The sequence below is a fragment of the Vicugna pacos genome, chromosome 6 (assembly GCF_048564905.1).
Source record: "Vicugna pacos chromosome 6, VicPac4, whole genome shotgun sequence".
NCBI lineage: Eukaryota > Metazoa > Chordata > Mammalia > Artiodactyla > Camelidae > Vicugna > Vicugna pacos.
In genome coordinates, this window is record NC_132992.1 from 95,590,719 (window position 1) to 95,611,860 (window position 21,142).

The 21,142-nt window shown below is 59.9% G+C and overlaps 2 protein-coding genes, 1 pseudogene and 2 gene segments (V, D, J or C); 1 reads left to right on the top strand and 4 right to left on the bottom strand.

The window, feature by feature from the left end:
- LOC102541206 (immunoglobulin alpha-2 heavy chain-like) overlaps nt 1-21,142 on the bottom strand; it is a 206,450-nt gene that overhangs the window by 156,718 nt on the left and 28,590 nt on the right.
- The window catches only part of LOC116279899 (immunoglobulin gamma-1 heavy chain-like), a 165,011-nt gene that overhangs the window by 127,380 nt on the left and 16,489 nt on the right, over nt 1-21,142 (bottom strand). The window lies entirely within an intron of this gene.
- Nucleotides 1-21,142, bottom strand: part of LOC102538064 (immunoglobulin gamma-1 heavy chain) — a 235,425-nt gene that overhangs the window by 87,077 nt on the left and 127,206 nt on the right. The window lies entirely within an intron of this gene.
- LOC102531859 (Ig mu chain C region membrane-bound form-like) overlaps nt 1-21,142 on the bottom strand; it is a 115,383-nt gene that overhangs the window by 39,121 nt on the left and 55,120 nt on the right.
- On the top strand, nt 6,290-17,851 carry LOC116279469 (immunoglobulin heavy variable 1-46-like; annotated as a pseudogene).

The window sequence follows — 21,142 nt, forward strand, 5'->3', positions numbered from 1 at the left end:
TGTCCGGAGCCCCTGCGAGGATGACGTCGGCTGTGGCAGCGCAGGGCGCCCTCTTCCTGAGCCCTCACGGCTCCAGGCCCGGAGCACGGCCCAGCCTGACCCTCTGTGGCCCCTCATGGCCTCTGGGCATCTACTTGGTGGTCACTGTGGGTCACGGATCATGGTCAGGCCTAAAGGCTCTGGCTGTGCCAGCCGAGGGAGGCCGACGTGGGGTTCTAGGAGCTGAGCGACCCGAACGAAAAAATGCACGCGGAGTTGCCATACCGCCAGACAGGCTGCAGCCGGAGACACCAGGGGGTTAACAACAGTTTACTGCCACAGGAGGTGCGCACCTGCGACGCACCTGTCCTGCTTTTACCTGTTTCCTGTCAGCACGTGCGCGGTCTGGCTTTCTTTGCTCATAAATCTTACACAATCGATGCGTGCATGGAGCGATTGTTTGCTGCGTGCTGCAAACGTGCTCTGTGGTCGTGGCCTTGGGTCCCATGGCCTCAACTTGTCTCAAGGCCAGCTCACAGGCTGGTTCAGTGTGCTCCCTCGGGGACGCCCCGTGCTCCGTTTCTGGTCCATCCCAGAACCACGGGGACGGCGGTGTGGCCCAGCACAGTCTGTTGGGGGTGCCCAGGCTGTGGCTGGCCTCGTCCATTTTGGTCAAGTTCCCCCTGAGATTCTGGAGGTGAAGGGCTGGCCCTTTGTTGGGGCCCCTGCCCCGCCGGCCCCCCATCTTTCCTGGAGGCTCTGCGCCTTGGCGTCCCCACTTGGAGGCCCCAGTGATGCCTTTGCTGTGAAGTCTCAGTGGGTGGGCACTGCTCTGGGCCCTTGGTCCATGTTCCCATGTGGGGGTACCATGCCCCAGGCCACAACTCCCCAGGGGACAAAATCCGTGGTCCAGGCCTTCGTGCGGTTTCCAGCACCCTTAGGCAGTATGTTCTTAAGATACCCTTCCATCAGACTCCGAAGTCCCCTTCCAGGTGCGGTGTGTGCACAGGGTAAACACTGAAGGTGATCAAGTGCACAAGTCTGTGTTCTCGCGTCCAGCCCCCCGGCTCCCTCCTGGTGGGCCCAGGTCAGGGGCTCAGGGATTCCAGACACCCGCACAAAGTGCCTTGCCCCGCCGGGCATCCGTCTCGTTTGAAGGGGCCTGTGTCTCAGTGCGCCTCTTCCTTCTCATCGCGGAGCTGCTCCTGTGCATCACCCCGCCTCTGCCCCGGGGGGAGACTTCCTGGCCAGGAGCTGGGTGTTCTGCACACGCCCAGCTCCACTTCCCGCGGGCATGTCGGGTGGCGCTTTTGGGCAGGGGCTGTGTCACTGTGGGTGTAGTAGTAACTACCACTATAGTATGTCACAGTGACACACACCCTCTCAAAATCCTCCGTCCGTCTGTGTGGTGTGTCGGTGCCCACCCTTGCTGGCCCGGGCCGGCTCTGAGGTGGAGATCCTGCGTTTCCAGTGAGTGGGTTTCGGCTGTGTGCTCGGGTGAGTGGGGGTGACTCTGACCCAACCCTTCATGGGGGACGAGGCACCCACCTTTCCAGCACAGGCAGCCCTGGTGTCCACCGAGGTCCGTGTGGTGGTCCGTCTGCCCGGTTCAGGGGGCTTCTGGTTGTGTCCAGTCTGCTGACTGGGCCCCCTCAGAGTTTCCATGTCCCCGGCGTGAGCAGCCAGGGTCTGGCTCCCCTGCCCGCATCTCACGACTCCTGGAAGACGCCGACAGTGGTTTGGGTTCTCGCCTGTGACTTATGTCAGTCAGCTGGGCCTGGGACGCTGACTGGGTGCGAATGGCTGGGCCCATCCCCACCTGTGGGCCAGTGGGGGCCTCCCTGTGTCCCCTTCACAGCACTGGTCACGGGTGGCTCACCCTGGGCGTGGTCGGGGTGTCCCTGTCCTCGCGTGAGAGGGCCCTCCTCCTCGGGGAGCTCACGACCCTGCCCAGGGCCCCGCCGGCCAGAGGAGGTCGGATCCCTGGGTGAGCGAGGACCTTGGAGCCCTGGTGCAGCTGGGCTTGGCCTGAGGGCCTGGCCTGTGAGGGGTCTCAAAGGCCAGGCTCTGCCTTCACTGTCCAGGGCCTGGACCATTAAAGTGGTGGAAACTGGCTTCACACCGTCGCTGTGGACAGCAGGGGAGAGCCGAGTCTCTCCCGTGTGCACAGAGGTGGCGGGCGGGCCCCGCAGAAGCAGGCGGGGTGGGCTCAGGGCTCCGCGGACGGACCAGGAAGGGTGACCCCGTGGATGCGCTGAGGGCCCAGGATGGATGTGGGGGTGGAGTCAGGACTCCGTGCCCACTGCGAGCGCAGTGTCTCTGGAGGCCAGGAGCTGAGGGGGCTTAAAGGCGCCGAGGCTGGCGAGGCTGACCCGGCAGCACTTGTGCGGAAAGTGGTCACCAGGACGAGGACACGTCCCTGGGTGTGTGGTGCCCTGAGTCGGGATGAATGCGTCCCAGCAGCAGGGTCTCAGGCCGGGGGCACCTGCGCAGGAGCCGGTCCTCCCGTGTCCGTGTTTACGAGAGTAGTTACTGGGATGGAGAGGGCCTGAATGCCCAAGCTTCCAGTGGGAACGGCTCCCGGACTCTGCTTCCAAAGACTCTGTGCCTCTGCCTTTCGGTGGGGGCAGCCGGGGCCTCCCAGGCTGGGACCCAGCGAGGCCATTTTTGGGGACGGGCACACGTGGGTCAGGGATTCAGAGGGCAAAGGGCAGGTGGTGCCTGTCCACGGTGGGCTGCCCACTGAGGGTCCCCTGGGAGTGGTCGGGGAGCTGCTGTCAGGGAGCTCTGGGCCCTCTGCCTGCAGTCGAGCTGCAAGGGTCCTGGGCGTGAGTCCGACGTGCCAGGAGCCTGTGGCGGGTTGCGGGGTCCTCAGGCCTGAGGTGGGGCTGTGGGAGCCAGATGTGGGTGTGGGGACGCGGCCCCGCAGTCACGCGGTCTCCTGTGTCTGCTGGGCCTGCTGGGGGCACTCGGGACACCCCTGCATCTTTGGGGCTGCAGGTAGGGGACTGACCAGTAACCCAGCCCAGCAGCTGACCTTGGGAAGGGCCCTCCCTTTGGGTGCAGGGGGTCGCCAGCCTTCTCCTGCGGCTCACAGATGACATGGTGACGTTGGAGTCGGATGCTCCCGCACGGAGTGGGTGGTTTCCGGTCAGGTGGTCGGCCTGGAGGCTCCGGCCTGGCCCTCCCACCTCGAGCGTCCGCCTCCAGGCTGGCCCGAGTGCTCCTCCTGGTCCCAGGACCAACCAAGTGTGACTTTGCTGCGTGGCCACCACGGCTGTGAGCGCTCTCTGAGGGCCGTCCCACCAGATGTGCTAGACACACAGACAGGACTTGGGGTCAGCGTCCCGCCCACTACTTCTAGTGTGTAAGACCAGGACTCCTCTGCCGAGCCCCGGGAGGGGTCCGTGGGAGCACAGCACCACGTCTCCAGGGTGGGGGCTGCTGAGCCCAGAGCGGGGGGGGCCTCCCAGTTGTTCACTGGACCTGGCCGATGAAAACCCAACCAACAGTCAAGTGAAGAAGGAAAAAGAGGATTTGATTTGAGCGAAACTGAGGATTATAACCTGGGAGACAGTCTCAGAAGCTCCGGGGATGGCTCCGCCTGGTAGAAGTCGAAGGCACAGTCACACAGGTTTTTGGGACAAAGGCTCGCACGTGGACATGCCACCTGGTGTTCTGCACGAGGTTGAGTGAGGATCCGTGGCCGGAGCCAGCCGCAGGTCACCAGGACCCTGCAGAGCTGGGAGAGCCCACACTCCTGAGAAGCTCATTAGCTTGCTAGCGTCAGAGCAAAGGGGAAGAAGGCCCTGCACAGTCGAGCAGGCACTTCCGGTTGCAGAAGCTGTGGCTGACCGGTAACGCAGGGCTCAGAGCACACGAGAGAGGGCCCAGTTCGGGTAGGGACCACGTTGGGCTTGGATTTTCTCATCCGGCCTTAAATACAAAATGTATTCCGTCAACTTTTCAGGGTCCCCTCAAGCGTGGAGCGGAGAGGTGGCCGCACCCTGGCGTCTGGCGGGGTTCACAGGGGTTCTGTCGGATGGCACTTTGCTAACAGAGTGGGTCTGTCCTCCACTGGGAGGATCACGGGCCGCCACCCGTCTGGCGCCAGGGCGCGCTCTGCACAGCCCTAGTCCTGGTCTGAGTGCGTTCGAGGGGCCGGACGGGATCCGGCTTCCCCGGGTCGGCTCTTTGTTGGCGTGCAGATCAGCCCCTGTTTCTCCTTTTGGGGGCGTGGGGGCAGGTTTCCTATGATGGCCGTTTCCACGTCCCTCTGCCACCTGGAGCAGCTCGCACGGCAATGCCCGGGTCTGTGAGTCGGCAGGTCACCCCAGAGCTGTGTGGGTGGAGACCCCGAGCTGCTAGCCACACCCGGCGCTCTCGGTGCTTCCTTGAGGGGGGGCTCAAACACGACCCCTGCTTCTTCCTGGGTCAGTTGTGTGAGACTCACTGCTGGGTGGGGGCCATCGACACTGCCCCTGCCTTGTGGTGAGAGCTGGATTCTTTGTGTGCTCGGTTCTGCCAGGGTGAGCCGGGAGGGGGTTGAGCGAGTCAGCGTGTCCAGAGCTCAGCGCCAGAGCCTGCCAGGGGAGGCGGGCGGGCGTGGCCGGGGTGGAGGGAGAGCCACCGGGAGGGCAGTGTGCTGGCGGGAGCGCTGCAGAGAGGGGTGGATGGACGTGCCGCCGGCCGATCGCTGCCCAGAGAAGCGTCGCCTTGTGGGCGACAGTGAAACCCGACCGGAGGGGGGCCGCCTCCAGCTTGGAGACGTGAGCTGCCCTCTGCTCCCGGAGCGGGACGGGGGCCGGGCTGCTGGGGCGAGTGCCCTGGCTGGGCTTTGGCTCCACAGGCACGGCCCCTCTGTGCAGGCCTTCTGGAGCTTTGGGCGGGGCACAGCTGCTTCAGGAACAGCAGACGGAAGATGCTCAGGGTGGAGGGATGCGGTGGCAGTAATTTCCCAGGAGCAGCTTGCGCGGACCCCACACCAGCGCCTGCGCGTCCCCTCCCCGTCTCACCACCATCCACAGCAGCCGCTCTTGCCGATTTTACCCCTTACCCTCTGTGCGGCCTGAGAGGCTGGGGCGTGGGGGAGGGCTCTGCACAAGGCCCTGGCGGCCGAGCCAGGGCTCCACGGGAGAGGCAAGCTTGTTACACAAAGATGACAAGTGGGCAGTGGTCACAGCTCATCCTGGGGGGGGAGGGGCCCTGGCTCCTGGGTGAGGGGTCAGGACTGGTCTAGCTGACCCTGTGTGGACCGTGGGCAGAGCGCCTGGAGTCCAGCGCGGGGTTCATGGTGTGTGCAGGCTCAGTGTGGACAATGGCACTTCGGGTCGGCCCCCGTCCCTGAGCGCTGGGTCTGGACAGAGGACGCTCCAGGCCTGTGGTCTGCCCCATGGTGTGAACTTGCAGACGGCAGGAGTGTCCGGCCACCCCTTCCAGGACTGGTGCTCAGCTGCCCCTCGGGCTTCCCACTGAGGCCACTCCAGGCAGGGCCGGGGGGAGCTGACTGCTCCTTGCATCTCCTGCAGGTCACCTCTGGAGCCACAAGGTGACCGGCAGGGCCCCTGGAGCTGAGGACCCTGACGAGCGGCCGTGGGGCTGCAGCTCTCCTGGGCATTTCCCTGCTTGCTGTGGGCCCTCCCAGTGCAGTGTCTGGCTCCGTGGCCCTGTGCCCCGGTGTGGCCCGTCCTCACGGCCCTGCCCAGGGGGCTCTTCCTCCTGGGGCGTGGCCTGATGAAGTAGCCCCCAGCCCAGAGTGACCGCGGTGCTGGCTGCCCGGCAGCGCGGCCCTGTGTTGGTGGCGGGAGCTGGGTGTCTGTGAAGAAGAGGGCAGAGCCCAGGAGAAGGGGCTGAGGCTGGGCCCGGGCCAGGGAAGCCCCTCTTGAATCTGAGGAGAGGTTTTGGGGAGGGATGGGAGCCCTTCCTCCAACAATTCCTCCTCGCTCCCACGTGGGTCCAGCCTGTGGCCAGCGGCCCCCTCCCAGCCTCTCCCACTGGTCCCCGGGGTTCTCACTTCCTGGAGCCCTGGTGAAGGTGGGTAAGTGTTTCTGGAACCTTCCACCTCTGAGCTTTAGAAACCCTGTGACCCCCAGGAATTGTGGAGAGAGGAGACAGCCCGGACAAGAAGTGAGCCACAAGCCTGCGGAGCCCGGAGGCCACCCCATGATGCCCAGCACCTCCCCCGGGTGGGCTCCAGGCTGCGTCCTCACAGCCCTGTGCACAGTCCCAGGCACCGCCGTGGCCTTGCGCCCTCAGTGCGTCTCCTGCTGGGAGGACTCAATGCCTTTCCTGACTCCGGCCACTCCCAGCCTTGCACCTCACAGGTGAGCCCTGCATACACGGGCTGGTGGCCTCCCGGCACCAGTGAAGCTGTGAGTTCAGAAGCCTGGCCAGCATCACCGACCCTGGGCGTGCGGACCAAAGAACAGCTGTGTGGTCCCAGGCCCTCATCTCTGCAGCAGGGCCAATGAAACGCTTTTTCCTACAACCCTTGGGGGTTTGCGGGTCCCTGCATCCTCCCTCTGGACCACGTAGGAGGGAGCCCTGTGCCTGTCAAGGGCTCTGGCCCAACCTCTTGACCCTTCCCGGCCAAACATGGGAACACAGCCCAGCCCGGTGCCCTCACAGAGAGGGTGCAGGTGCAGAGGAACATCTAACTTCCAGTGTCCTCTGGCTTCGGGAGGAGGGGAAGCTTCCCCTCCTGAGCCAGCTCTGGACCCCACGTTCCCAGCACCGGGAGCCAACCCACATCCCAGAACACACTGCTCTGGAGCCTGGCTCCAGCCCCGTCTTGAGAGCCCGCAGCAGCCCGCAGGGTCTGTGTGCCGCTGCAGCACTGAGGGAGGGCAGCGCTGGGGCTGGACAGGCTGACACAGGCCCTGAGCCAGCAACGGGGCAGCCGGGAGGGGTGACAGCACATGGGCAGAGTCAGAGCTCTCTCCCGGGGTGTCCGACAGGCTGTGAAACTTGGCCCCAGGCTCCTCGGAGCCAAACTAGAACTGAGACCACAGCCCAGCTTCTGCAGGGAATCAGGACCCAAGGAGGCAGCTGAAACGTGTCTGAGCAGGAGGAAGCTCTGACGGTCGGTCGGGCAGGACAGGGAGCACCCTACTGCTCTGCCCTTGGACCAGAGCTCTTTCCTCTTTCCTTAAAGGAGGCCCAGCTCAGCTGGAAGTCCTCTGAGTGGGGTGCAGTCTTTGGAAGACGCCCGTCTCATGTCTGGCCTCGTGTGACGTGCTGCTGAGCACGGAGCGCCTGCACACACTGCCTGGACCAGGCGTGGCCCCTCCCATTGGCGGCCCAGCCCCAGCCTCTCTGGGCAGAGCAAGGGCTCGGCTACACAGGGGTCCCTGTCTTCCTGCCTCACCCTGTAACGCCCAGTCTTGCTGGCAAAGGAAGAGGGGGTTTGATTCAGATGGGAGTCCCCTCTGCCTATCTGTTCCCGGTCTAAGAGCCCCAGGCTCTTTTGTAACCCCTTGGCCCCGCCTGCAGGCGCCTTCCTACCTCCGTCTGCCGACACAGGGGTTCTCAGGGGCTGACCTCTGCTCACCTGCCGCTGCCCTCCCACTGCCCCCTGACCGGCATCTCCCTCTGCCTTAGCACTCAGAGCAAGAGCAAGGCAGCCCAGAAGGGCTTGCCTCCCTCAGGGGTGTCCGGGTCCCCCTCAGTGTCTCCCAAGCCCTCGAGGCCCACGGTGAGGCTCCACTCTTGCACACCGATCGGGGAGCTCCTGGAGACCCTCCTGGTCCAAGGCGCCAGCCGAAGGAGCACAAAGCCCCTCAACCGGCACTGCAGTGGGTGGGAGCGGCGGGGCCCGCCAGGGCACGGGTAGCAGCCCCCAGTGCCTGGTCAGCTGGTCCATCCCCGCCCCACGGCAAAGCAGCCCTGTCTGTCTCTAGGGACAGCTGGCTGCCGCCACCCGTGGACCCCAAACTCTGCTGCTCCTGCTGAGCTTGTGTGCCCCGCCCCAGAGGCCCCTCGAAGCCTGCTTGCGGCCCCTTGGAGGCACTAGCCTCCTCCGAAGCCTCCACCCTAGCACCGTCCACACCGGCAGCTCTCAGCTTACTTTGAAAGCCGTCTTCCCCCGCATCGCCCTGACAGTGATGGGACTGCCGCTGGCACCGGGCACCTGCTTCCTCCTCTCAGGCACGGCCCATAACGCACGCCCCGCGTCGCCGAGGCCCCGCGGCTTCAGGCACACCCCTGCCCAGCGCCCCCAGCAGCTGCCTTGGCCGGCAAGGCTGGGCTCTCACCCTGTGCCCCCGGGCGGGGGCCGCCCTCTGCCCATCCATCCTGCGCAGCGCCTCGTTGCCAGGCGGGGGGGCCTGTGGCCAAGCCTGCTCGACCGACGCCTCCGTCACCTTCTCTCACGTTCACCCTTCACGTCCGGCTGCTCTGCCCCCCTGGCGAGGGAGGCCCTGCTCCCCTGCACACTGTGCCCTCCAGCCACACACAAAAAGGCCCCCAGGACCCCTCCTCCATCAGCCCTGCCTTCCCTTTTGTTCCAGCTTCTGCAGACAAACTTTATGGGGAAACCTCACAGCTGGTGTTGCCCCAGTGCCCCACACAGGCACTCTCACCTGCTCTCTGCCCACGGTCAAGTCGGCCCCAGGCCCGGAGCGCACAGCCCTCACTGGGGCTCACACACGGCCCAAGGCGAGACTTCCCCGGTGGCAGCCACTGCAGGCGCTCCTCTGGAGTCTGTCCTGCTGTGGGTGCCCTCGGGAAGCCCCGGGTCCCTGACCGCTGCTGGTCCTGCTCCTGCCAGTGGGCGTGTGATTGCCGCCCTGTTCCAGGTTGCTCACCTCCAGGCTGAGGTCACTGCACTCCACTCTCCAGCCCGCACTAAGGAGGCTGTATCTCGAGGGACCTGTGGAACTGACAGGGCTGCTACACACACGGCCAAGAACAGACCACCCCCTTCCTGTCCCCACCCGCCTCGGGAACCCGCCTTCATCCTCGGCGGGTGGTATTGGCCATCAGTTAACCTGCCCACACTTTGAAAGGCCACGTGGGACGGGAGGGTGGAAGCCGCTATCCGGTGGGTCACACCTGAGCTGAGGGGACCGCCTGTGGCTCCCCGTCTTCTCGTGCTTAGTCTGTCACTTATCCTGAGCACGCGGGGCCCACGCAGATGGGGCGACTCGGAAGCTGTAAGACGGTTTGCCCTCTCCGGCGCGGGCTTTGGCTTCGTGGGGAGAGACGCCGGCAGCAGGGCTGGAGGGGAGCGTCTTGTTTTCTCTGACGCGGTCTCCCGGCGGTCTGTGCACACGTGCAGACCTGTACCTGTGCGTCAGGTGCTTGTACCGGCCCGCTCACAGAGTAATTCCACTTGCTTCTTTTTGTGACACAAAACAACACGTGTCCGTCACTCCCTGAGAAGCTGGGGAATCCCCCAGACTGCAGTGTGGAGGACTTGGGAACTCGTGTGGGACAGGCACAGGGGTTTGCTGCAGGGAACGGGAGGCACGCGGGGCAGCTGGGCGGCAGGAGCAGCCCTGCGTGTGCTAACAGAACAAAGCAGGAGACACAGCATGCAGCAGATCCAATATCTGTGGACTCGATGGCTGAGATTTTTTCCCAAACAAAACATAAGAAACTGTGACTTGATGAAAACTCTAGGAGAGTCTGCAACGTCGGATGGGGTAGAGGCTCTTCTGAGCACAGGAGCAAACCGAGACCAGCTGATGAGCCAAACAGGAGAGGCAGAGACTGGCCTCCCTTCAGGTGGGCGAGACGTGCACTGAAGGCAGCTTCTTGTCGTGGTGTTTGCAGGCAGACGCGGTGGGGTGTGACCTCCGGCTTCTGAGCCGGCTGTGCCCGTCAGTCTACACCACTGCAGCGCCATGAGGGGGCGTCCAGAGTCCCAGCACCGCCCAGAGTCCCAGCGGCAAGAGGGCTGCTCTCAGGGTGACCAGGCCTTCTGCCAGCCTCGTGGGGCATCTGCCAATGAGAACAGGCAAAGGGAGGGTCCTCAGTGAGGCCAGGTCTGCGCCACGTGCAGTGGCCACTTCCTCCCAGGGAGATACTGAGAACAGAGGGTGCCGGGGCTGCTAGCACCCACCCCCGGGCGGTCACCTGAGGGACCAGGTAACGGCCACAGGCGAGGCAGTAGGGGGGCCTGGACGTGAGCTCAGGTGGGCTGACCGGGAGGTGGGAGGGCTGCGTCTGTGAGGCCTAGCAAGGGAGTGGGAAGGGAGCGGGGAGCAGGGGCCGGCCTCTGTTCGGCATGTGCAGCCTTTCCTCCAGGGATCCGAGCTCAGTGCGTCTTTTAGCACCACTGCCTGCCTCCCAGCTCCCACCCAGGCCACTTCCGGCTCGCCTTCTGCAGACGGCTCTCCTCCTGCACGTGAGCACCTCGCCTCCTCCCCTTCGGCGGCGGGAGCCAGGCAGTGTTGACTTTACGTAGAATTTATAGGTCTTGGGCAGTGTTAAACAGGTTCAGTTCTCGTGTCTTGCTCTGCTTAGCACGCTTCCTGCTCCTGTTGGCTTTGCTCTGAAGCTTCGTGTGGGCTGACTGAGCAACCACCCCCAGTGTTCTGTGTGGGGGTTTTATTTCGTTCTTTCTCGCTCCAGCTGGTGAGAACAGAAACTCCTCTTGACTGTGAGCCCCCGGGGTTTCCCCTCTAATCCTGTGCGGGTCTCTCCGGGACCTTGTAAGTTCCCTCCTGTGCTTGCGCTGACCCCCGCCCCCGCCAGGCACACCAGGGGCCCTGCTGGTGCCCAGTGTGGGAGAGCAAGCATTTCACACATGCTTATACAGATCTGCAGTTGTCCACAGAGGACCGGACACTCACGAACAGGTCACGGTCAAGGGCAGCACGTTTGTTTCCTGCGCGATGTGAAAATAGGTAGTTACTCTACTTCAACGTCACGCTGCCACCTTGGAACAGGGACGGACAAGTCTGACTCCGTCTGCATTTGTTTCTTTCACTTAACCTTGGTATTCTGTTGCCTTTGCTGCAAGTTCCTCACTAAAGGGAGTTCATCTGTAGCTTAAAACACACATAACGGCCCGTCTCTGGGAACCCTGCCCACGTGCCTGAGCGCTAGGCCAAAGGCCTCTGTTTGCTCCCGGGAAGCAGCCTGGCCAGGCCTGCCCGTGAGCGGCTGCAGGAGGGAGGAAATGAACACATCCGCTCCGGAGTCTGGCCGGAGCCAGGAAGCACCCGCAGCAACTTGTCAGCCTCCCCCCTTTACCCCCTCACCTCCCGTCTCTGCACCATAAAAGAAGCAAGTATCAGACCCCAGGCAAGACGGCCCCTGGGGACGCCGGCACACATGTTCTGGGTCTGCTGGCTTTCTCAGCAAAGTTGCTGGCTCTTGCCCGACCCCTCGTCCCTCCAGTGGCCGGCCGTCCGGAGGCCGCGCAGGAGCGCGGACGCTGTGAGAGCCTCGGGTCCTGCTGCCCCTTGTTCCTCCCCTCCCCCTTGGCCACTTCATGACTGGTGGGTTCTTCCTCGTGTTGCCAGCCTCTCCCTGTAACCCTGGGACAGCCATAGGCTGTTTCACTCCCTCCTCATTGTTTCCAAAATCATTGGATGAGGGGGTCTCCCCATACGGGCCTAAAGGGACTTGCCTTTGCCTGTCGGACCCCGCAGGAGAGATGAGCACTCCATCCACTCCCAGGCTGGGCAGCAGCGGGTGTCCTGTGCAGAAGGCTGACGCCACTTGCCTACCTGCCTGGGGGCTCATGCTGCCCTCCATCAGTCTCCGATCTCGGGGGTCCGGTGTCTGGGGCTGCAGGAGCCCCCAGCAGGAACAAAAGATGGTGGTTGTGCGAGACCTGGCGGCCCGCCTGCTCCCGGAAAGCTCCGTGGCGACGCCTGGTGCGGCGGCACCTTGGCTGCTCCGGGGTATTCGGTGCACCTGAGAAACGCAGGCGTAGAGGGGTCTGCACCAGGGGAAGCCGCTGCCATTGCCATGTGCCTGGGACGCGCCGCAGCGCCTGCAACTGGGCGCTGGTGGAGTGTAGGCAGCGGACCTCCTCCAAGAAGCCAAGGAGCACGGGGACAGCAGCAAAAGCCGATGGTCAGTGCTGCATTTGCGCTTGGTCTCTGGTCGTCTCCATGCCTGCTGGTGCACGCCTCTCAGGAGGAGCCACAGATGTGAGATCTCACAGGACCACCAAATTAAGGAAGTGACATATTATGAGCCTGGGGAAGAAACGTCAGCCTTCCAACCCCTGTAAAACTACAGGCAGAACAGAAGATGCTCTGCCCATTGATGGAGACCTTGGCTAGGATGCCTGAGGCACTCACCCAAGAGAAAGCTAGCCAGCCCCGCCTCCAAGCGCCCCCACCCCACACCCAGCATCGTGGCTGGACCAGCCCTGCGGTTCTCATCGTGACTGCAGAATGCACCTCAGCACCGGCCTTTCTGGGAACTGGGAAAGCAGCACTGAGCTGACAGGACAAGGCAGGGCACACCGCGCGCCCAGGGCCACAGCACGAGGTCATGGTTGAGGGGCACAGGCCTGGCCCGGGCTCGGCCTGACTTAGAATCTGGGGGCGGGGTGTCCAGGGTTTCTAGTTTTCATGCTTCATCACAAACTTAAAGCATGAGCGCGAGGAGGAAGGCCGGGACTGGAGGGAAGAGGGAAGCAGGGTCCGACCCGAGTGGTCAGTTAGCGAGGGCTTCCTCGCAGGGGGCTCAGCGGCACAGCAGCCCGGCTCCTCATCTGCGCGTTTCTCTAGGCGTGCTTCACGCAGCGGGCACTGTGTTCGTTCAAGACGGATGAGTGACCAATCAGTCAAAGGACTAGCATCAGGGAGCTGCACTGCAGCACCAAGTCTGAAAGGTGAGGAAACGGAGAGTCTGAGTAGACCAACCAAACGTAAGGGGGCTGGAACAGTCATCAGAGCCGTCTCCACAAGAAGCCCAGGACCAGAAGGCTTCGCTACTGAACTCCCCCAACACTGAAGGAGAAGTGATGCCAGTTCACCTCAGCCTCTCCCAAAAGACTGAGGAGGAGCGAACACTCCCAGGCTCATTGCACAAGGGCAGCGTTACCCCAACACCAAAACCAGATGAAAGTGTGCCGAGAGAACTACTGATCAATGACCCTGGTGAACACAGACGCAACAACTCTCAGCAAAACAGCAGCGCACTGAGCTCAGCAGCACACTAAACACAGCGCACGCCAGGGTCAGCTGCGATTTGTCCCGTGGACGAAGAGGGTGCCAGCATTTCCAAGCCAATAAGCGTAATACACCAGATCAATGAAACAAAAGACAAAAAGTCTTGTGACCATTTCAGCAGAGGCAGGGAAAGCGTTTGACCGAAGTTCGCCTTCTTTCACAGTAAGAACTCCAGACAAATAGAAGGAAACCACGCCAGCGTGAGGAAGGCCACACAAGACAGAACCGGAGCTGAGACTGCGACCCTGAGAGGTTGCACCCTTGCCTCTAAGGTCAGGATCAGGTCAGGGGCGCCCACACGCACCACCCCTCGTCGTGCCGGGACTCAGGGTTCCACAGCCAGGCAACCAGGCAAGAAGAAGAAATGAAGGGATCCAAATCGGAAAGGAAGAAGCGAAGCCGTCTTCGTCTGCTGATCGCACACGACCTTGTATACGGAGAACCCTACAGGCGCCACCAGATAAACACTAGAGATAATGACCTAAGTGAGGCTTCAGGACAAAACCTCAACACACAAAAGTCAGCTGCATTTCTGAACACACAGTAAACTTTCTAAAAAGGAATTAAAGGCTACAGTTACTTTTACAACAGCATCAGAAACAGTAAACCCTTAGACACACACTTGATCAAGAAGCACAGGCTTCGGACCCCAAACCTGTAAAACCCTGAGGAGAAGCCGAAGAAGACACGAGTCAGCGGAATGAGGCCCCGCGCCACGGACGAGGCGAGTCAGCGCTGCCGTGCCGTCGGCTCCACACCAGCCACCTGGACCTGCAGCGCCGTCCCTGCAAACCGCCAACGGGATTTCAACAACAAAAGAGATCCTTGACATTTGTGCCGAACCACAAAGACCACAGAAGACCCCAAACAGAGCAACCTTGAGTGAGAACGGCCCTGGAGGCGTCACAGCTCTTGGTTTGAAGCTCACTGCAAAGCCATGTCCGCACAGAGTGGGGCTGGTGCAGACACAGACACAGACCAACGGGGCAGAGAGCCCAGGACACACTCACGTGTGCAGGGTCAGCGCACATTTGGCAAGAATCTCAAGAATGCTCAATGGGGAAATAGTATTCATTTGAATAAATGGTGTTGAGGAAACTAATGTCCATGTGTCCAAGAGTTAAGCTGGACCCCCTCTTCCTCCATTCACAACAACGAATGCAAACTTGATTAAGGACTTAAATGCAGAATATTAGGATGAAAACTCCTGAATATCTTGCCTTGATATTTTGGGGGCATGACCCCAAGGCACAAGCAACAAAAGTGAACATCACCGAGCGTGACCACACCAACCTAAAAAGCTTCTGCACAGAAAAGGAGGAACCAACGGAGTAAAAAGGCCCTTGCGGAACGGGGAAATGTGTTTGCAAAAGGCACGTCTGATGAGAGGCTAACATCTAAAGCATGACGGAGAGCTCCTGCTCCTCAGAAGCAAGCCAGCAAGTGGCCCAGCCCACCCCAAGGACAGGCAGGCAGAGGCTTGAGCCGACACCTGGGCAAAGAAGACATGTGAATGGCCAGCAGAGGCGTGGAAAGGCCCTCCACGTCCCCAGCAGAGCGCAGAGCAGAGGGCGGGCCCAGGGCTGAGGCAGAGCCAGTGGGGAGATGCTGGCGGTCAGGAGATGGCGCAGCCCCGAGACTAGGGTTCCAAGTGCTGTGTTTGGTGCTCTGGAGTCGCTCTGAGGGCTGAGCTGTATCACGCCCACCACAGCAAGAGGAGCAACAAGACGTCGCGGGTCATGCGAGGTGAAGGGTGTGCAAGCTTACCTGATGGTGGTAAACATGTCACAGCTCAGACACCCGTCAAAGGACCACATTGCACACCTTACACGCATGGGGGCTCTCTGTCAGTCACATCTCCCTAAGTCTGGGGGGAAGGAAGACTCCTGGAAGGCTCTCCCATCCCAGTGAGAAGTCAGACACACACCCTGTTGTCAACCAGACCCCATCGATGTGCGGGCAGGTATGCGGCAGGTGACGTGTCTGTGGCCCCACAATTGGCCTTCCTTGTACTGAGCCTTGACCCCCATGAGAGCTTCTCAGGCCTCCCCTCCCTGGGGTGAGACAGGAGGGCTGGACTGGGGGTGAGGCCAGGTGTTGGCTTCCCCAGGTTGGTGGTGCTCTGATAAATCCCCAGCAGGTGAGGCCAGGCCGGAGCATGAGAGCCTGAGGGGCAGGACGACTCCACAGAAAAGCCCCCAGCTGGCCAGGTGCCCCTTGCATGAGGGGCTCTTCTGCTGGGAGACCGCCCTGTCCAGTGTCCTTCAAGGTCCTGCCCTCCAGCCTCCTGGCTGTGCCTCTGCAATGGGGACCAGCTGGGGCTGTGGGTCTAGGGGGACCCTCCCCACGTCGGGGGTCAGTGCTGGCTGCATGGACAGGGCGTGGCTGGGCCAGGGGGTCTAACCCTCACAAGGAAGCCTGGACACTTCCACCCAGGCATCTACAAGGCTCCTGGTGCTGCGGGAACAGGTAAGCCAGCGCGCTTTCCAGCTCTCTGGTTGAATCACATTTCTTCTCTTCCTTGTGAGAAAGCAAGTCACATACAGGGAGGAGGGCAAATCTGCGGCCAGAGCTGTAAATACCAGCCATAGTGTGTGCGTGTGTGTGTGCACGTGTGTGCCTATGTGTGTGCGTGCATGTGCGTGCATGGGTGTGTGCGCATGTGTGTGTGTGCGCACGCGTGTGTGCGTGTGTGCATGTATGTGGGTGTGCGTGTGTGCACGCGTGGGGTGTGTGCGTGTGTGCACGTGTGTGCGTGTGCATGTGCGCATGTGTGTGGGTGTGCGTGTGCGTGCATGTGTGTGTGCATGGGGTGTGTGCGTGGGCGTGTGGGTGTGCGTGCGCATGTGCGTGTGCGTGCGTGTGCATGTGTGCGTGTGTGTGGTTTGTGTGCGCATACGTGTGTGTGTGCGTGTGCGTGTGTGTGTGTCCGGGTGCATTGCTGAACAGGTACGTGTGGAGTGGGCTCTAAGCTACCTGGGTTTATACCCGCAGACATAGTCAGCTGTGACCTTCATACAGACGAGCCTGAAGGAGTAAGAGGCCCCCACCCCTCCAGTTCTCCCCGGAGTCGCCTTGCGTGTTGACTGCGTCAGTGCATCTGGCAGCTCCAGGGAAGGAGGGCCCCATCCTGCAGAGCATGCCAGCCTGGTGCGGCCAGTTCATTAACTGAAAGAAGAGATCAAAAGCTTAGTGTCTCTGAAAGTGTCCTCTGACATCATGGCAGAGGAACTGAACACTGGACCAGAGGCCCTGGGAGACGCGTCTCCTGCGAGCCCAGATGGGTCCCTGCCCTGCACAGTGAGGGTAGGGCTGCAGGGGCGCTCGGGAGCCCCCTCACGCCCACAGACCCGGTGGCAGGTGCAGAAGGGGTGTGAGGGGTTTCCTATGAGCGCCTGGGTTCTTTTTTCAAAATTCCGTCTATACTGTGAATTCGACAAGGACTGCTGGTGTGTCTTCAAGTATCGGAGGCATTTACACGACTCAGTGAGTCCGTGGGAACCACATTTAAAAGAGAATTTTCAGGCTCCTAATATCTCAGTAGAAAGGATCTGGGAGGCAGGGACAGCTTTATTAATTCAAAAAGGCAGAGTGGAAGGCTGTCTGATCCCAGGAGTACGTCGCTCAGCTATGAAAGCCCAGAGCAGGCTCAGGGTCTCCGAGTCGCTCGAGGGTGGGTTCGCGACGAGGACCCGGCCAGGTGAGAATGGCTCCTGACGGGAGGCGCTCCCTTTACAGAGCTCAGGGAGGTGGCAGGCACACACGTCCTCCAGCGAGGTGAGGGTGTGGACCCTCAGCCTCCTACTCGGGAGGGCCCTTTCGGCCCCCACCTGCTCCCTCCCAAGCTGGTCCAGGTCATCAGCATAAAGTTTTCAGCCTCATGAACATGCAAACAAGCCGAGGTGTCCGGTGTTAAACATGGACATTCTGAGCCCTGGGAGCACCACTCAGCCCCTCCCTCTCCCCCACAGACGCCCCAGCGCACAGCCCTCACCATGGACTGGAGCTGGGGAGCCCTCTTCCTGGTGGCAGTGGCTGCAGGTCAGGGGCTCCCCAGGCTCTGGGATGAGGGGGGATCGGGAACCAGTCGATGGGTATCTCATCCAGTTGTGTCTCTTGTCGCCAGGTGCCCACTCACAGGTCCAGCTGGTGCAGCCAGGGGCTGAGCTGAGGAAGCCTGGGGCTTTGCTGAAGGTCTCCTGCAAGGCTTCTGGATACACCTTCACCAGCTACTACATGCTTGGGTGCGACAGGCCCCTGGACAAGGGCTTGGGTGGGTGGGAAGAATTGACCCTGAAGACGGTGGCACAAATTATGCACAGAAGTTCCAGGGCAGAGTCACCTTGACTGCAGACACGTCCACCAGCACAGCCTACGTGGAGCTGAGCAGTCTGAGATCTGAGGACACGGCCGTGTGTTACTGTGTGAGAGACACAGTGTGACCACTCATGTCCTGAGTGTGTCAGAAACCCTGAGGGACTGGGAGGCAGGGCTGGGCTGAGATGATGACAAAGCCATTTAGGTGGCTGCTGCCCTAGAAAGTGGGGCCAAGTGATCGTTAAAAAGGAACAATAGAAACGCATACATCCTAATGACATCGAAGCTGCCATGAAACCCTGCTCTGTGAGCAAATCCAAGGAGTGTCAAGGACGGATGTGTGAAGGTGACAGAAACCTTCCCACGCAGACACTGGTGGGAGCATAAATATCCAAAGTATTTAGATAAACACTGGGCAGCCCCTCCTCATCCCATGGTGTCTGTCTTACCCCCGGGAGACTGTCAGGGGCCTTCCAGACTTGTCGCTATGCACATTCCTTCCAGAAAGCTGAAGAGAGGTGATTTCGGTCCACTCTATGTCCGAAGTTCTACTCTTTCAGTGTTTTGTAGCAGATCAGTAGCAGAGTCTCATCATCACGCTGTTTCCTGTTTCCCTCATGAAAAACCAAGTTGCAAACCTTGTCTCTCTTCTTTGTCTCCCCTCTCGGGCCATGGGCCCAGTTCTGACTGGCTGCTTTCGTTGCTGTCGCTCAGCTGTAAGTTTCACGTGTGCTCGTGACAGAAGCCCTTCACCAGACACGGCGTCTGAGAGCGTGTTCTCCGCCTCGTGGCCTGTCTGTGCGCCCTCAGTGTTCTTGCTGAGCTGCTGTTGTTCACAGAACATGGCTTTTAATTCAGATGCAGAAAAGTTGCATGAATCACGTCACGGGTAGTCTGTCTACACACTCGCTGTGAAACTCAAGGTCGCCCACAATTCCTGCCATGACTCTGAGGCCAGGCACATTCAGGGATGAGGTGTTAAGTTTCACCTTCTTAGAGGAAGGGTAATCACAACAAATTACCTGGTGTTAATCCTTCGGGGACTTTTGCCCTTCCTCCTCCATTAGATTTATGTATCCAGTCTCCGTATATCAGCATACATCATGGGTATATTTTCACACTATGTATCAAGGTAATACTAAGTTATCCCTTTAGCTCCTGTAGTTGTTACAGCTTGCTGGCCACTGGGAGCTCAATCCGTTGGCTCCTATGTCCATTAACCTGCCCCCAGCCATTTATCTGAACATTTCCTTGCTGTCTAGCACCACAAGGACCTGCAGGCCAATCACCTGCATTCCAGCCCTAGAATTAGCCATTCCTCAGACGCAGTGTGGCTCCTGTTCCGCAGAATACTGTCAGTACTCAAGATGCTGGGGAGCAGATACTGATGTTGGTGCTTTCTCATTATTTGGGGTATTGCCTCTGGAGCCAATCAGCTAACAGGCCTTAGAAACATCTCTATGTGCATTTCCCCACATGCACACACACACATTTCTACAACTAACTCTGTATCTGACCTTCTGACCTGCTTTAAGGTGAATGTGAGAACATTCTTACGTCCCCAGCCCCAGTGCACCACCAGGGGGTCAGTCTACCCACCCGCTCCTGCCACTTGCACTCCGCCAGTGAGAAACCCGGCACCGCCCGTGCCATCCATGTACCTGCTGGTGCAACCCCACGTGCACAGTAGTGATGGAGTTGCTAGCCTGGCCCGTGCTGGAAACATCCTTGTCAGCCAGGCTCCAGAGCTTCTGTGCAGTGTCCTTGGACCCTTGTCCTCAGACTCCACTCAGTCACACAGTGACTTTGGTCAGAAATGTGTTGTCACCTTCTTCAGTCAAGTTGATTCATAATGATCTGAGGTATTATCTACACAGCCTACAAGTTCCATCTTTGAGCCTCTGAACTTCCAAATGCCCTTTATATTTCTACTCAGTAAGGTTCACTCTTTGCGCTAATAGTTCTATGTGTTCTGACAGGTTCTTAGTGCCACGTTTCCAACACTGCAGCTTCATAGAGAACAATCTCACCACACTTAAATATTGTCTCTGTTTCACTCACTAAATGCCTTGTCCCCAAATTCCAGTAAATACTGACCTGCTTACTATGTATACAGTCTTGCCTTTCCCAGAATTCCAAATAGGTGAAATCATACAGTTTCAGACTGGCTTTAAAAGTAGCAATACGCTAATTTTGGATTCATCCTTGCCTTTTCATGCTATGATAATTTAACATTTAAATTGCTGAATGGAATTCCACTGCATGGATACATCATGCATTGCTCATTTATTCATTTAAGAAGAATGCCTTTGTTGCATCCAGTTTTCTCAATTACACGTGAAGCTACGAGAACTCACGTGCGTTTATGATGGAGACATAAGTCTCAAGTCGGGTGGGTGAGTGCTTAGGGGCGCGAGTACTGGGGTCGTGTATCAAACTCTAGGTCTGTGAGATGTTGCCCTGAGGAAGGTCTCTGGAGCAGGGACCCATCGGCTGCCGCAGTCACCATGCTGGGGTGGGGTCAGGGCCCAAGAGGATGTCTGCACAGGGCGGACACCAGGCCCAGCCCTCAGCCTGCTGAGCTCCCAGCCTGTGTTCAAGGGCAGCTTCATGTAGGTGTGAGTGTGCATCTCAGAGACAGTGACCCCACATGGGGCCAGGAGGGACTTCCTCAAGCCCCTCCGAATCAGAGAGGGTGAACAAAGTCAGTGGCTCTTGTCACTTGAAGCTGGCAAGAGCTGTGGCAGTATTTTTGTGCATCGGTCAACACCTAGAACTTCATTATCTACTTCCGCACAGAACCTGCTTCCCCACCTCGTGTGCGGGAAGTACATGGTGCAGTTTGGTGAGATGACTGGACAAACATCGAACTGTTAGGTGGAGGTGCTGGGAAACAGCCCCAGGTCGCGCCCAGAGCCCAAGGCCTTCCTTCCCGTGAAGCGGGAGGGCCTGCGGTCCCAGGCAGGAGCTCCCAGCCGTCCTGGTAGGAGAGAGGCACCCGCGTGAAGGGAGGCAGCGTCGCCTGGCTTCCACCGTAGACACTCGCAGAGGAGTTAGTTAGGGGACGGCTGGGACGCTGTCACAGCTGCACCGTGCCCGTCCTCAAGCCAGCCGTTTCCAGTGTGATTCTGTAGTGGTTCTTATTCCAGTCAGCAGCTCTACCCCAATTAAGCTTACAGTCTAGTTCTTGGTTACTCTGTGAGCATTTGCTTCTAAGTTTTCAGTTTCATTTGTTTTACGACCACAGTGATCTGATATATGAATGAAAACCTGATAATCTGCAACTTGCCCACTCGTACGGTTGTTGTAGGAACGTGAAAAGAGAGTCGTTTCCCAGCTTCTTAGTTCTCACCGCTCCGAGATGGGCACCAGCTTTACTGCAACACCCAGAAACTAGAAATAATTCCAACACCGCACAACAGCTTAAGAGACAGACAGACTGTGATCCTTACTGGGAATGACACATGTTGTTAAAACCAAGGATTCTCGATACACGCAGCAGAATGGCGCTATTGACGGCATCTGCGCTGAGGGAAACAAGCCGTACGGGCGGCCGTGCGCGCAATATGGCCCCCCTGGGTAATTCTGGGAAAAGAAAGCTAACCTGAAGCAACAGCGTGGAAAAGAGGAGGCAGAGGAAGGAGGAGCTCCGGAAACCAGCGAATAGATGGAAGGGAAGCACTCCGCTCACTCTCGATTACGCTGAT